The 16,691-nt window shown below is 42.8% G+C and overlaps 1 protein-coding gene across 7 annotated transcripts in view; it reads left to right on the forward strand.

Moving 5' to 3' along the window:
• Window positions 1-603: 603 nt before the first annotated feature.
• Window positions 604-16,691, forward strand: part of LOC144609123 (monoacylglycerol lipase ABHD2-like) — a 93,201-nt gene continuing 77,113 nt past the window's right edge. For 3 of the 7 annotated variants that reach the window (XM_078427508.1, XM_078427507.1, XM_078427511.1), the window contains exons 1-2: window positions 607-646; window positions 10,171-10,228. The gene's annotated coding sequence lies outside the window, so the exon portion shown is untranslated. Of the gene's footprint in view, window positions 647-10,170; window positions 10,229-16,691 lie in introns of all 7 variants that reach the window. The other 4 variants (XM_078427506.1, XM_078427513.1, XM_078427509.1 and 1 more) reach the window with 2 other exon arrangements.

Genomic DNA, 16,691 nt, shown 5'->3' on the forward strand with positions numbered 1-16,691 from the left:
CTCTATGTCTCTGTGACTCTATGTCTCTGTGTCTCTGTGACTCTATGTCTCTGTGTCTCTGTGACTCTATGTCTCTGTGACTCTATGTCTCTGTGACTCTATGTCTCTGTGTCTCTGTGACTCTATGTCTCTGTGTCTCTGTGACTCTATGTCTCTGTGTCTCTGTGACTCTATGTCTCTGTGTCTCTATGACCCTGTGTCTCTGTGAGTCCATGACTGTGACTGTTTCTCTATGTCTCTGTGTCTCTATGACCCTGTGTCTCTGTGAGTCCATGACTGTGACTGTGACAGTTGCAGCTTCCAGCATCCACAAGACTAAACAAGCACTGGAGTTCCAGCCCTGGCACCTCGCCTCCCATCGGTTGCTCGCGCCGTCAGTCAGGTGTCGTCACTGGGCGGGTCCGACCAATGGGGGAGAGGCGGGGGGGCGGGACCCGCACCTGTGATGCAAGATGCAAGGAAACTCGGCGACGGCTGGACGGGCAGCTGCACCGGCAAATGGGGAGCGGGCAGAGGGGCGGAGAAGGCGGGAATAGGCACCGAGCCGGCCAATGGGGGCAGGGCCGGGCCGAGGGGGCGGGGCGTTGCCAGGTGGAGAGGCGCAGGCGCAGTTGCAGCGCGAGTGAAGACGCCGGTCGTGGAGGAGGTGAGCGCCGAGCGGGTGGGGTGGGAGAGGAGAGGAAAGGGGAGCCGGTGGGCGACGATGGGGTGGGGGGAAGGAGCGATGGTGTGGGGGGAAGGAGCGATGGTGTGGGGGGAAGGAGCGATGGTGTGGGGATCGGTGGGCGGGCGTGAAGCGGGTCGTGCAGCTTCAGGTCAGGCAGGGGTGAGGCGCGGGGCCCCCTGGTTCGTCAGGAAGAAGAGGCGCCGGCCGGCCTTTCCCTCTCCCTCCCCCCACTCCTCCCCCCCCCCCCCCCCACTCCTGCCCCCCCACTGCTCGCCCCCCACTCCTCGCCTCCCACTCCTGCCCCCCCACTCCTCCCCCCCCACTTCCCCCCAACACTCTCCCCCCCACTCCTCCCCCCCACTCCTGCCCCCCCTCTCCTGCCCCCCCATTCCTGCCCCCCCACTCCTCCTATCCCCTCCTCCTATCCCACCATCTCCCCCTCTGTAGATCAACCACATTTACCTCTGTCAATATAACCTTCACAACATATCTTATGCATGATACACATTCCCCCACTCACCCCACCCCCCCCTTTCCCCCCTCTCCCCCACTCTCCCTTCCCCCCTCTCTCCCCCTTCCCCCCTCTCTTCCCTCTTCCCTCCTCTCCCCCCTTCCCCCCTCTCCCCCCTTACCCCACTACCCCCTTCCCCCACTACCCCTTCCCCTACTCTCCCCCCTTCCCCCACTCCCCCTCCCCCTACTCTCCCCCTCTCCCTCTCCCCTTCCCTCCCTCTCCTCTCTCTCCCACTCCCCTTCCCCCCCTCTCTCCCACTCCCTCTTCCCCCCTCTCTCCCACTCCCCCTTTCCCTACAAAGCCACTGGTTGGCCTCTTTTTCTTTCTCTCTCTCACCATCTGTCTCACTCTATCCCCCTCTGTGTCTCTCTCTGTCTCCATCACTCCCTCCTTCTCGCACAACCTCCTCCCCCCCTCCTCCTACTTTTCTCCACCACTTACCCTGCTCTGCAATCCACCTCCATTCTTCCCCCTCACACCTCCACCTCCTCTTTCCCACTGCCTCCCCCCCCCCCATTTCCCCAACTCCTTTTACCCTTCCTCATGTCTTCTTGCCTTTCCCCCACCACCTCATCCTTATTTACTCTTACACCTCTCCCTCTGTACCACCTCCCTTCCACAACATCCCCATCATCTCCACTCGACAACCTCCCAGCACCCTGGGAGCAGAGGGCAATCTCCCTCTGCGAGTAGGTGGAAGCGTGGGCCACAGGCCACCCCGCGCTCCTCTGTACGTTTGGTCAGTTTGAAGCACTAATCGAATTTGCCAGTGGAAGCTTTGCTGTGAACAGTTATTTTGTACTGGACTTTTCAGAAAGCAGAAATGAGAAGCATCATCATAGGTTGTTTTACTGTCAGGAGATTTTCCCCATGTTTACAACTTCCTCATTAACTGTGCTCCCAGTCATTAGTTAAGGAGCATGTTCCATTAAAGCCAATATGCCTGATATTCCAAGTATTACTATATAATCACCTATTCCATTACACTTGACCTTATTCATATCTGTGGAGCCAAGGACAGTTATAAGTTGCCAACCTGGGATCTCGGTCCTCGTTTCTTCATCAGTCATAGAATCATAGAGTGATATTGTGTATAAACAGGCCATTCGGCCCAACTTGCCCCAGCTCACTGCCTGCGTTTGGTTCATATACATCCAAACCTGTCCTATCCATGTACCAAACCTATCCTATCCAGTCTCTCGTTTACTTCTAATAACTCGTGAGGATACTTGATGTGCCACAGTGGACTTGCCTTCCTTGTTATCCTTTGAGTTCTTCCTGCCAAACTGAAGATATCTCCTGTCAAAGTGGTTATAGGGGGTGATACTTGGATTGTCAGAGATCTGCTGTCTTTAATGAAATATGCCCCTTAACAGTTGATCAGAAGCACAGCTTATGAGAAAGTTGGAGAAATTGGGAAATTCTCATTATACCTACTTTTAAGTCAACCTTTGGGGACAGTTTTAGATTCTTGCTTTCTGAAAAGCACTATGCAAAATAACTGTTTACTAAAAACATAAATATTCACTATATTAGACAATAAACAATAGGTGCAGGAGGAGGCCATTGTAGATTGTTGTTATTAATTTAAAATTTATTGAATTGTATCAGTGATCCAACACATGCTAGGTATTCTATCCCCCTTTGGATACTGCCTTAAGATCAAAGGAATCTTGTATTTGTTCATTGTGACAGTTTGGAATACATGATGTGTTTAAACAAACTTGCATAACAGAATGGACAGCTCGAGTGATAGTTTTTTTATGTTTCAAATATTTTGCTTATGGCATGGAATCAAAAGTACTGAATATCAGATGTTCCATGTAAACAGAGACGTATTTATAAGACTATCACAAATTGCTGGAGTAACTCAGCGGGTCAGGCAGCATCTCAGGAGAGAAGGAATAGGTGACGTTTCGTCCCTATCTTTGTCCCGCCCCCTCCCCAGACATCAGTCTGAAGAAGGGTCTCGACCCAAAACGTCACAAATTCCTTCTCTCCTGAGATGCTGCCTGACCTGCTGAGCTACTCCACATTTTGTGATACATTCGATTTGTATCAGCATCTGCAGTTATTTTCCCACACTGTTTATAAGACTGGCTCAGTTGCCCTTGTTTGCACTGAAAAAGCTCTCATTTAACCTTTATCCTATTTCTTTCATCACTTCCTCTGACAGGTAACTGATGATAAATAGATATGGTACAAGATACGGAAGTTAAAATAAACAGAGCAGCTGGAGGAACCCAACTGTCAGGAAGCATCTGTGGAGGGAAATGGACAGTTGACGTTTCGGGTTGAAACCCTTCCGCTAGACTAAGAGTGGAGGGGTAGCAGCCAGGGTAGGCAAGAGCTTATGAAAGTGGATGTTGGTGAGGAGGGATTGGCAGATAAGTGAGGTGGGGAGGGAAGGGTGGAGATAGCAACAGAGGCTGGGAGGTGATAAGTGGAGAACATCAGAGTGGAGATCCTGGAATCTGATGGGAAAGGAAAGAGAAGAATGGAACTGAATGAAGAATTGGGAACAACTGAGAGAGCCGAGAGGTGAGCAGTATAGTGAAAGGAGGTCCAGTGGGAGGTGTGTGTATCTGGAGGGGGGTAAACAGGGTGAAGGGGGTTATGATATGAAGATGGGGGTGCAATAAGGGAACCAGGGTAAATAGGAAGTGAGAAAGGGGCAGTGGGGGGTGTCACTTAACCATATATTGGAGTACTCTGTGTTCATGCCATTAGCTTATAGAATACCCAGGCAAATTCAGAATTGAAGGATGTTCTTTTAGGAAGGAAATGAGGGAGAAATTTCTTTAATCAGAGGATGGTGAATCTGGAATTCTTTGCCACAGAAGGCTGTGAAGGCCAGGTCAGTGGATATTTGTTAAGGCAGAGATAGATTCTTGATTAGTATAGATGCCAGAGGTTATGGGGAAAAGGCAAGAGAAAGGGGTCAGGCGGGAGAGATAGATCAGCTGTGATTGAATGGCGGAGTAGACTTGATGGGCCGAATGGCCTAATTCTACTTCTATCACTTATGACATTATGGATTATGGAGTGCTGTTCCTCCAGTTTACATTTAGTCATACCTGGTAGTGGTGGAGGCAGAGGGAAAGGGAATTAAAATGCCTGGCAACTGGGAGATCCAGATGACCACAGTGGACTGAGCGCAGGAAATCGACGCAGCGGTTGCCTAGTCTTCATTTGGTATCTCCAATCTAAGGGAGGCCACATCACGACAGATAAGAAATGTATGAGCTCTTGCAAAGGGAGTAAAGGTGAATAATCAGCTTATTTATCACATTTGCAATAAAGTGCTACCTTGAATAATAGAAACAGAAAAAGGTGCAGGAGTAGGTCATTCAGCCCTTCGAGCCAGCACCGACATTCAATATCTGATCATCTAAAATCAGTACCCTGTTCCTGCTTTTTCCACATATCCCATGATTCCTTTAGCCCTAAGAGCTAAATCAAACTCTCTTGAAAACATCCAGTGAATTGGCCTCCACTGTCTTCAGTGGCAGAGAATTCCACAGATTCACAACTCTGGGTGAAGTTTTTTTCCTCATCTCAGTCCTAAATGGCCTATCGCTATTCTTAAACTGTGACCCCTGGTTCTGGACTTCCCCCAACATCGGGAACATTTTTCCTGCATCTAGCCTGAACAATCCTTTAAGAATTTTATGTTTCTGTAAGATCCGCTCTCATCCTTCTAAATTCCAGTGAATACAAACCCAGTCGACCCAATCTTTCAGCATATGTCAGTCCCGCCATCCCGGGAATTAACCTGGTGAACCTACGCTGCACTCCCTCAATAGCAAATTAGGAGACTAATTTGGTCTCCTTCCTCAAATTAGGAGACCAAAATTGCACACAATACTCCAAGTGCTGTCTCACGAGGGCCCTGTACAACTGCAGTAGGACCTAAACTTGCTCCTAAACTCAAATCCTCTTGCAATGAAGGTCAACATGCCATTAGCTTTATTCACTGTCTGCTATACCTGCATGCTTACTTTCAGTGACTGATGTACGAGCAAACCCAGGTCTCGTTGCACCTCCCCTTTTCCTAATCTGACACCATTCAGTTAATAATCTACCTTCCTGTTCTTGCCACCAAAGTGGATGACCTCACATTTATCCACATTATTATACTGCATCTGCCCACTCACCCAACCAATCCAAGTCACCCTGCAGCCTCATAGCATCCTCATCGTAGCTCGCACTGCCACCCAGCTTTGTGTCATCCTTAAACTTGGAGATGTCACATTTAATTTCCTTGTCTAAATCGTTGATATATATTGTAAATAATTGGGGTTATCCCAGTCTATCCTAGCCAATTCCCGTCTCATACCTTAAGTCTCCTTTCTTTAAGATTGCCATGTGGAAAACATAGAGCAAGATTTAGGCGCATTTGCTGTAAAATTATTAACTGCATTGTATCAACAAAATGGCATTTGGTGTGCATGGCATTGAATATATGGCATCGTTTATTTCATTCTTGAGATTTAGGCGTTGCAAACAAGGCTAACATTAATGCCTGTGCTGAGATGTTCTTGAGAAGGTGATAACAAGACTTGTTTTTGATATTTCAAAATCCAATATATTTTGAATTACTGGGTAAAATTTTACTGTGATTGTCTCTGCAGTTTGTAGATGCTGTGCTCATAATGACAGTCGTGTAGGTGATGTTTTAACTGCAATTATACCTCAAATGGTTTCATCCATCATGTAAATCCTTTTGTGTGCTCTGACCTGAAAACTGTTTTACTGCATATTCTTCATCGTGATACATTCATAATTAAAATGTTTACTACGGGAATGTTAACTTGAGATAAATGCTAGCGGAATGGATTTGCAAGTGTCCTTCGACCTGTTTACTATCTTTGAAGTAATTTTTTATTAAAACACAAAGCAAAAAATGTTCTGTTTCATAGTGGATTGAAAATTATAGAGACGAGTTTCTTCTGATGCTCAGTGGGTTGAGCTCCAATGTTTTTTGTTTTATTTATTTAGTATTACTATTTGTCCCTGGATCACTGCCATCGTACAAACTAGTTTCATCCACTAGTATTCTATTAGTCGTCAGTGGCTGTTCGTCTTTGTTTGTTATGTAAAAATGTCTAGTCCTCTGAGCTTGGGAATTCAACAGTTTGCAGTCAGGAACTCCTTATTCTGCTTTAATCTAGATTTTCTTGCAGTTTCCTGAGAACAAAGAAAAAAAAGATAATATCGGCCATTTTACTATCTTCCACAACATTTCTGAATCTTCTGAAGTCTTCATTGCTCTAAGTGCTATGTAAAATACACTGCTGGCTAACCCAGTATCTGCATATGCCATTGGCTATTCCATGTGTGAAAGCCAAACAACCTGAAGTGTCTCAACTCGAAATGTCACCTATTCCTTTTCTCTAGATGCAGCCTAACCCGTTGAGTTACTCCAGCATTTTGTGTCTATCAACCTTGGCCTTGGCCTTAGGAGGCCAATTGTACCATTGGCCTCGGAAGCTCCATTGAAGCTCTATCCTGGAACACCATGACAGCTTTAGACCATCACTGCTGTAAAAAGAGCTTTGATCAGAAAATATTGTTCTTTTGTCTGTTTTTAGTCTACTGGCAAATCTTTAGACCAATACGTCTGACCCTATTTTTCTCTAAGTAGTTATCTAGTTACACAGTTCCATTTCCATTTCTAATCTGTATTTTGTCATTTTTGAGAGATAACAGCACGTCAGATGATTTTGTAGCCATTCCATGTTGCAAAACGACAATTTCTTGTTTTGAAGCCAGTTAATTAAAGATTTATAGCCTTAGGCACTCTATCTAGACTTTGCACCATAGTTTTAAAGGTTAGTTCACCATTTCTCAGATTACATTTGTGAAATTTCCAGTTGGTATTATCAAATGAAATTGGAAATTAGATACACCTCTTGGAATTATTCAAAAGCATCTATTGTTAATGATAATGATTAGGTTACAGAGCCCTCCATAATGTTTGGGACAAAGACCCATCATTTATTTATTTGCCTCTGTACGCCATATTTTGAGATTTGTAATAGAAAACAATCACATGTGGTTGAAGTGCACATTGTCAGATTGTTTAAAAGGGTATGTTGGTTTCACCATGTAGAAATTACGCTGTGCTTATACATGGTCCCCCCATTTCAGGGCACCATAATGTTTGGGACATGGCTTCACAGGTGTTTGTAATTGCTCAGGTGTGTTTAAATGCCTCCTTAATGCAGGTACAAGAGTTCTCAGCACCTAGTCTTTCATCCAGTCTTTCCATCACCTTTGGCAGCCTCGCCAATGGTCTGTCTGTCTTTTCGTTTAAATTTTTTTTTTGCGTGTTTTAAAAAGTTCTCTGGTTTGTTTTATGTGGGGGAGGGAGGGGGTTGGGGGAAACCTTTTTTCAATCCCTTACCTTGCTGGAGATGTGATTGTTTTCTGGATCGTATCTCCGGTCGCTCTACGGCCTAATATCATGGAGCTGGCGGCTTTGCTTGAGACTGATTTTAGCCCCACCACGGGGCCGTGGACTTGTTATCGAACTGCGATCCCGCGCCTGGGATCGACGCTCCAACTGCAGCCTGTGGATTTCAACATCGAGGAGCTCACAGTCTCGGGTAGAGACTGATGTCGGGAAGCTCCAAGCCACACAAAGTTTGACTAGCCCCGACCCGGGGTCCAATCGCCCAGCTGAGATCCTCCCGATACGGGAGCTTGATCGCCCCGATGCGGAGGGTCCGACCACCGGCTATGGGAGCCACGGTAGTCCCGTCATCAGAAGGTTCGAGGCCCCCGACCGCGAGAGGACAAAGGGAAGAGATTGAACTTTTTTTTCGCCTTCCATCACAGTGAGGAGTGTGGAAGAGTCACTGTGGTGGATGTTTATATTAAAATGTATTTTGTGTGCCTTGTTGCTTTTTATTGGTATGACTATGGCAAATCAAATTCCTCGTATGTTGCGAAACATACTTGGCTAATAAAGTATGATTATGATGACCTGTTTATCAACACGAGGACCAAAATTATGCCAATGAAAGTCAAAGAAGCCATTATGAGACCGAGAAACAAGAATAAAATTGTTAGAGACGTCAACCAAACCTTAGGCTTACCAAAATCAACTGTTTGGAACATCATTAAGAAGAAAGAGCACTGGTGAGCTTGCTAATTGCAAAGGGACTGGCAGGCCAAAGAAGACCTCCACAGATGATAACAGAAGAATTCCCTCTAGAATAAAGAAAAATCCTCAAACACCTGTCCGACAGATCAGAATCACTCTTCAGGTGTGGATTTGTCAATGACCACTGTCCACAGAAGACTTCATGAACAGAAATACAGAGGCTACACTGCAAGATGCAAACCACTGGTTAGCCGCAAAAATAGGATGGCCAGGTTACAGTTTACCAAGAAGTACTTAAAAGAGCAACCACAGTTCTGGAAAAGGGTCTTGTGGACAGATGAGATGAAGATTAACTTGTATTAGAGTGATGGCAAGAGCAAAGTATGGAGGAGAGAAGGAACTACCCAAGATCCAAAGCATACCACCTCATCTGTGAAACACGGTGGTGGGGGTGTATGGCTGCTGAAGGTACTGGCTCACTTATCTTCATAGATGATATAACTGCTGATGGTAGTAGCATAATGAATTCTGAAGTGTATAGACACATCCTATCTGCTCAAGTTCAAACAAATGCCTCAAAACACATTGGCCGGCGGCTCATTCTACAGCAAGACAATGATCCCAAACATACTTCTAAAGCAACAAAGCAGGTTTCCAAAGCTAAAAAATTGTCAATTCTAGAGTGGCCAAGCCAATCACCTGATCTGAACCCAATTAAGCATGCCTTTTATATGCTGAAGAGAAAACTGAAGGGGACTAGCCCCCAAAACAAGCACAAGCATAAGCAATGCAAATACTAATCACGACCACTTTCATTTACATGACATTGCTGTGTCCCAAACATTACCGTGCCCTGAAATGGGGGCGGGGGGGGGGGGGGGCTATGTATAAACACTGCTGTAATTTCTACATTGGTGAAACCAAAGTGTATAAAATTGGCCTTTATTAAAATCTGACAATGCACTTTAACCACATGTGATTTTTTTCTATTATAAATCTCAAATTGTGGAGTACAGAGGCAAATAAATAAATGATGGGTCTTTGTTACAAACATTATGGAGGGCACTGTATATTTCACTGCACTATTTTTTTTAATGATATTTCCATATGTTGACTACTGGTGTATCATTGTTGATATTTTAGATTTTACTTTTGGATTTTGTGCTGCGTTCTTTAAGAGATATTTTTGATTTGTAAAGTTTAGATTGGAAATTCCTCTGAGACCAGAATTAGTGACAAGAAAGAAACTCCTCGGTTGTTTTGTTTCTTCTTGAAAGGTTTTCGTGTGAATATGTTGTGTACAACTAATATACAAGAGTGGAACGTAAGAGAATGATCAGACAACTTGGCTGTTACTGATAAACGAATGCTTGTTACGATCTATAGAAGCGCACATGCAACTTGTACTAATATTATACTTGTGGTTTCTTGAAACTGGTTTCCAAAAGCAGTCTGAAGAAGGGTCTCGACCCGAAACTTCACCCATTCCCTCTCTCCTAGATGTTGCCCGACCTGCTGAGTTACTCCAGCATTTTGTGATACCTTCCAAGGTCACTTTCTTGTGATTTTAAACCTTTTTAAGTCACTAGTTTGGCACCTGGCATATTTTAACAAACTTTACGTGTAGTAAGAAGAGTTTGGGGTTTACTAAAATGGTACCATATTTGGTGAGAGGTTAAAAAGCTATAAATGTTCTCCATAATGCTCAGAATGGTAATGAGATTTTCCAACTTTGGTCAGATCATGGAAGGTTTTGATTTGAGTGAATGAGGACAATCTGGTTCCTGTGGCAGGAGAGGCAATACAAGCAAGGCAAAGATTTAAATTCCAATGCATGGTCATTGACCTGAAACCTTCATTCTGTTTTTCTCTTGACAGATGCCGCCTGAACTTCCAAATATATCAAGAGGATTCAGTTTTATATCAAATATTTGAGGTATTTTTCAAAAAACTAGATGGGAGCTGTAATTTTTTTTTGTTGAACCAAAAGTTAGGATCTTGGATGCACTGCCTGAAAGGATGCCTCAAGCATATTTGTGGCATCCTTTCAGGCAGTGAATTTAAGATCCTTTACAGGATCGAACTGAGCAGAAATGGTGGGGGGAAAGAAATGAGAGCTATGGAAGGAACAAGCAGGGCTGTGGAAAGAGCCTTCAAAAAGGAAGATGTTCAGCCGGCTTTATGATCACCACTTGTACTGGTTTGTGATGTAACCAAGGTAACTTAAGAAGGGGAGTCTGAAGAAGGGTCTCGACCCGAAACGTCACCCATTCCTTCTCTCCCGAGATGCTGCCTGACCTGCTGAGTTACTCCAGCATTTTGCAAATAAATACCTTTGATTTGTACCAGCATCTGCAGTTATCTTCTTATACTTAAGAAAGGGAGTGTTTTATGAATCGACTGTGATTGTCTGGTAAGGGGATTTAAGGACATGATGACAGGCTTGTTTGTTTTTCTTTGCTAAGGGGGCAGATGTTGGAACTGGGCTGTCTCTTGGGGAGTTTCAATTCTCTTGCACCATGTGTGTAATTTGGAAATCTATGGCATAATTGCCTTTGGGTTCTGCCTCACCAGAAGCATCTCGGCCTGACATCCCCACAAGAATATTGCAAACAATAATCAACGTTGGAATAAACCTCCCCAGTGCATACATCTCCAGTTTCAGTGGCATTGTTACCTACAAATTACTCTTTGACTCTGGTAAACTTAGTGCAGATATTAACATTGGTAATCTCAATGTATAAAATTATTGTAAATGTCTTGGAAGTCTTTTGGTAAAGATTTATCAGACTATTACTTGGAATGACCAGTTTGTTTTAATGAATAAAGATTAGTAAATCTAGGCTATGTGTTTGAAAGAGTATGAGGTAATTTGAATGACATATATATGACTCTGACAGGGTATGGATGTGCTATAGAAAGGACCTTGTGTGAAAGAATCTAGAATTGAAGTCATGGCACCATTTATTTCCAAAGGCCATGAGTCATTAGAGCACTCCTCTTCATAGTCATGTGGAAACAGGCATTGAATATTTTTTAAACAGACGTAAAGGTTATGGTTCGTAGATAAGAATGCAGTATTGAGGTCAGTTCTACCAGTATTTACTGTGACAAAGGGGTTCAGTGGCTTATGTTCGGGCACTCAGCTATTGGGCACAAGCTAAGATTACCTTAAGAGATACCACATGGAAACAGGCCCTTCACCCCACCGAGTCCATTCACACTAGTTCCATGTTATCACTGTCATCCGCTCCCTACACATGAGGGTCAATTGACAGAGGCCAATCAACCTACAAACATGCTGGTCATTGGGATGTGGCAACACCCGGAGGAAACCCACATGGTCACAGAGAACATGCAAACTCCACACAGCATCTGAGGTCAGGATTGAACCCAGGTCTCAGGCGCTGAACCCAGGGTCTCAGCTGCGTCACTGTTCAGAGTGAAGGAAAGTTCATCAACCTGTGATGGTGTTCCCGAAGAGACTGCTGGTTACTGAGTAGATGGATGTAAAAATAATTGTCATTAATGTACAAGGTAAATTCACGCACGTGAATTGATATCACCAAAAATTGGAAATGGGAGCGTGAGTAGAGAGGTGGAGTTTGGAGAGGGAAAAAAAAAACTGTTCAGCAATGTTAAAGAAAGCAAGAAGGTATCCTTAAGCTTGCAGTGTGGCTGGGCAGTTGTTTGCTGTTATAAACGTGAAATATATTTTACATTTAAGAATGGGAAAAGTGGAATTCTCTTTACATGGTGAGTGCATAATGGATGATATCGGTAATGCCGTTATTGAAAAATATATAAAATTTTCTCATGGGACAGTGGCATTAAGAAAAACGGCATGCTTATTTGTAAAATTGCATTTTGGTGCAACACGAATATTGTAGCTTTTGGTTCCAAGAAGAGTGTGCAATCAGTGGAAAAGTGGTAGTAAAGACTTAATGGAATGTTACCAGGGGTGAAGGGGTGTAGTTACAAAATTGCTTGGTAAATTCGGAGTTTGTGCTTTAGCTAATGTGGGAAAGACTGATGAATTAAGTTGCAGTAATAGTTTTGAAATTTCAGAAATGTTCCTTTTGTTGTATATCTGTGAAGTCTTTTTATTCAAGTATTTTACTGAGTAAAAATAAAATGAGAACCCTGGGCATGATTGTTAAGTCTCGGAATGTCAATATTGGTGGCAGTTTTCTTATTAAAGTAATTTTTCTGAGAAGATCCTCAAATTTTCATTGTTAAATTGTTGAAGCTTGCATGTGGTGGTTTTGGAACTATTATATGATGATCTCTTGGCAGTTTGCATCTTTGCTCAGTGGTAGCTACAAAAGTAATCTGACTATGATTTGCTCTTGACGTTCTGAGAATGCCGCTGCAGCCAAGCTGATAACTATCTTAATTTATATGCAACGGCATATTATAATAATAGTTATTTTTAAAATCTGCCTTGTAACTTTCACAGCTTCAATCTTCAGATAAAATAAGACAAAGTGATGGAGTAACTTGGCGAGTCAGGCAGCATCTTTGGAGAACACAGGTGACCTTTCGGGTCAGGGCCCTTATTCAGACCCTCCTTGCGTCTGAAGAAGGCTCTCAACCCGAAACGTCACCTATCCATGTTATCCTTATCCAAAAACATTTTATTGCATGCTATCCAGTCAGCAGAAAGACTATACATGATTGCAATCATGCCGTCCAGTGTACAGATACAGGAAACACAAAATAGCATTTAGTACAAGATAAAATCCAATTCTAGATAGTCTGACTGCTTCCAATGGGATAGATGTTAGCTTGGGACTGCTCTCCAGTTGGTGATAAGATGGTTCAGTTGCCTGATAACACTGGGAAGAAACTCTCTCTGAATCTGGAGGTATGCGTTTTTATGCTTCTGTTCCTCTAGCCTGATAGGAGAGAGGCGAAGAGGTGGTGTCCTTGGTAGCCTTGGCTAGGCAACGTCAAATGTAGATGTGGTCAATGGAAGGGAGGTTGGTTTGCATGATGGTGTGTGGTGCTTCCACAATTCTTTGCAATTTCTTGCAGTCTTGGATGGGGAGATGTTCCAAAACCGTGCAGTAATGCATCCCGATAGAATGCTTTCATATGGCGCATCTGTAGAAGTTGGTGAGAATTGTCTGGGACTGCCGAATTTCCTAAGCCTTCTGTGGAAATAGGGACGTGATGTGCTTTCTTGGCCATTGTTTCAATATGGCTTGTCCAGGACAATTTGCTGGTGTCATTTACTCCTTGGAACTTGAAACTTTCTAACTTCTCTACTTTGGCGCTGTCAATGAATACCAGGGCATGTGTACTGCTTTGTATCCTGAAGTCGACCACAATCTTCTTTGTCTTGCTGACATTGAGAAGGTTGTTGCCTTGACACCAGGTTGCAAGGTTCTCAGTCTCCTTCCGGTACTCCGTCTCGTAATTATTTGATATTCACCCCACCACAGTGGTGTCGTCCACAAGTTTGTAAATTGAGTAGGACCGCCGTTACCATCACTGATAAATGGGTTTAAATGTGGATAAACAAGAATGTACATTGGTAACAAGATGTTGCTATAAAGAGGGAGCCTATGGCTGCTGTGCAGAAAGTTAGTTTGAAAGATTGAGTAAAAGGCATTTATACAGATTCAGGGATCAATGCTACCAGTTACATGGATATAAATAACCTGCATACCGAAAATTACAGGCATGTAATAAAGCCAATAATAAAATAACAAAATGAAGTTCAATTAGCTAAAATTTAATTATTTTATTGCGAGGGAGATCATTAGAATTCACAAGGGGTATTAGGAATTAAATAAGTGTATTGATTGATAAAGGTATCCGTGTACAGAAAGCAAAAGAGTTGCAATATTGTCTTTACTGTGAAAACTCATGGGTATGGAATATTTAACTCTATGGCAATTGAGCAGAATCTTTATCAACATTTAAAAGAAAAGTGGGGAAATTTTGTAGGATGTGGTAATGGAAGGAAAGTGGGATTAGAATAGCTACTCCAGTAGAAACGCCATCATGGAAGGTGACACTAATGTTTTTTGCATTGGTATTTATGTTTATATGCACAACACTAGAGGTTTTACTTCTGCATTTTAAATTGTTGTTCCATCTCTGAGTCACATGTTCTGGCAGTTGTGTCCACACCCATGAATTTCGAAATAAAGTATTAGTAAGCGACAAATTGGGATACGTGATGGAAATAAAATCACACTGTTGTTCCAATAGAAATTACTCTGGTTCTTAAAACAGCTTTGACTGTAAATAGAATATCCTAATATAGCACAGTATTAACAATGATGTTTGACCAATACACCATTCCAAAGCACAACATGCACATCCAGTATTTGGCGTTATAACTTGACAAACATGCCGTCCTAAAGATGAGGTCATAGAGTTTATGGAATATTCATTTGAGAGTTTTAGTGTATCTACCAGGAGCTGATGAAACCTAAACAGTCACAGTTGTTAGGAGAAACAAAGTCACTTAATTTAAATGCTGGAGTAACTCATGGGCCAGGCAGCATCTCTGAAGAAAATAGATAGGTAATGTTTCGGGTTGGAACTCTTCTTCAGACTTAATTAGTATTTCACTTAATTTGATGATTGGCGATGCAAGTTCAGCCTGGTCACCTATGGTGTTCAAAAATTTGGATTTTTAAAATTTATTGAATCCTATTTACAATAATCTTTCACTTTTTGCTTCATCTTTCTAGATACACATTTAATTAGATAAGTGGACAATTTTCAGAGGAAACTGATGCTTGTTATAAAGTTTGCATCGCTTACATTTAGTTTTCATCACATATTTTATAACCACACATGAGATTCAACAAGCTGATATGATTCCTTTTTATGATTATGATTAATCTGATATCCACAAATGGTTTTAATTGTTCAGTTGCAATCCTGATCAAATAAGTATTTCAGTATGCTGTATCAATATGTTAGCCAGCTATTTGGTTGTTAACAGACTGTCATGGTTGACGAAAATCAAAATAATACTGTAGATGCTGGAAACCTAAAATTAAAAATACAAATGCTGGAAAAACTCACCAGGTCAGGCAGCATCTGCAGAGAAAAATGGTTGTCACCCAATGCTGGACGCCATGGAAATGGAATGCAAGAAAGATGTTATTATTTACAAACTAATCAAGGGGTTTAAAACTTTTTTTTTAAAATGGAATTGTAGTTGGGTTGTCAGTGACAGGTACTTATAGACAATAGGTGCAGGAGTAGGCCATTCGGCCCTTTGAGCCCATTCAATGTGATCATGGCTGATCATTCTCAATCAGTACCCCGTTCCTGCCTTCTCCCCATTCCCCCTGACTCCGCTATCCTTAAGAGCTCTATCTGGCTCTCTCTTGAATGCATTCAGAGAATTGCCCTCCACTGCCTTCTGAGGCAGAGAATTCCACAGATTCACAACTCTCTGACTGAAAAAGTTTTTCCTCATCTCTGTTCTAAATGGCCTACCCCTTATTCTTAAACTGTGGCCCCTAGTTCTGGACTCCCCCAACATTGGGAACATGATTCCTGCCTCTTAACGTGTCCAACCCCTTAATAATCTTATACGTTTCGATAAGATCCCCTCTCATCCTTCTAAATTCCAGTGTATACAAGCCTAGTCGCTCCAGTCTTTCAACATATGACAGTCCCGCCATTCCGGGAATTAACCTAGTAAACCTACACTGCACGCCCTCACTAGCAAGAATATCTTTCCTCAAATTTGGAGACCAAAACTGCACACAGTACTCCAGGTGCGGTCTCACTAGGGCCCTGTACTTGTCTGGAAGTTTCCCATTTCCCCTCTGCTCTTCTTTCCTGTACTCCGAGTGAGCACCATAAACTACTTGGCTTCGAGGATGAACTCCTGCCTTTCTTTCCTAATGTCTCAGAAACCCATGCCATTTAAAGTTTCTCTTGAACTATTGTGACGCGTAATTGTAATTAGAAAAGCATAAGGCAGATTGAAAGAAGATCTAATGGTGCTTATGTCTTCTGCAATATTCCTAAAAGGTTGATCAGTTGATCTCGTAGTTAGCTGCAGGATCTTGCTTTGTTAAAATGCCTTTCATTCGCAGCAGCCCTGCGCAGCAGTTGTATTTATTGGATGTGAAGGAATCTGAAATGCCTCTGCGTATTTGTAGGTCTACCTTTACTCATTTACAGTGTAGTGTGTGTATTCCAATGAATGCTGCTCTCATTCTCTTTCTGCAGGTAGAATGTGAGCACAACTTTCTTGTTTATAAAGGAACTTATTTGATATTGAGATGAATTACCACAAAATAAATGAAGGTGGATAACGAGTGGCTGCTTAATTATTATACCGGGGAAAGAAAATAAGAAAGAGAGACACTTCTGTGAGCTAATGGAGAAAGAGTCTGAGAACTAGCCAGAAGAAA

Source organism: Rhinoraja longicauda, chromosome 33 (genome assembly GCF_053455715.1).
Source record: "Rhinoraja longicauda isolate Sanriku21f chromosome 33, sRhiLon1.1, whole genome shotgun sequence".
NCBI lineage: Eukaryota > Metazoa > Chordata > Chondrichthyes > Rajiformes > Arhynchobatidae > Rhinoraja > Rhinoraja longicauda.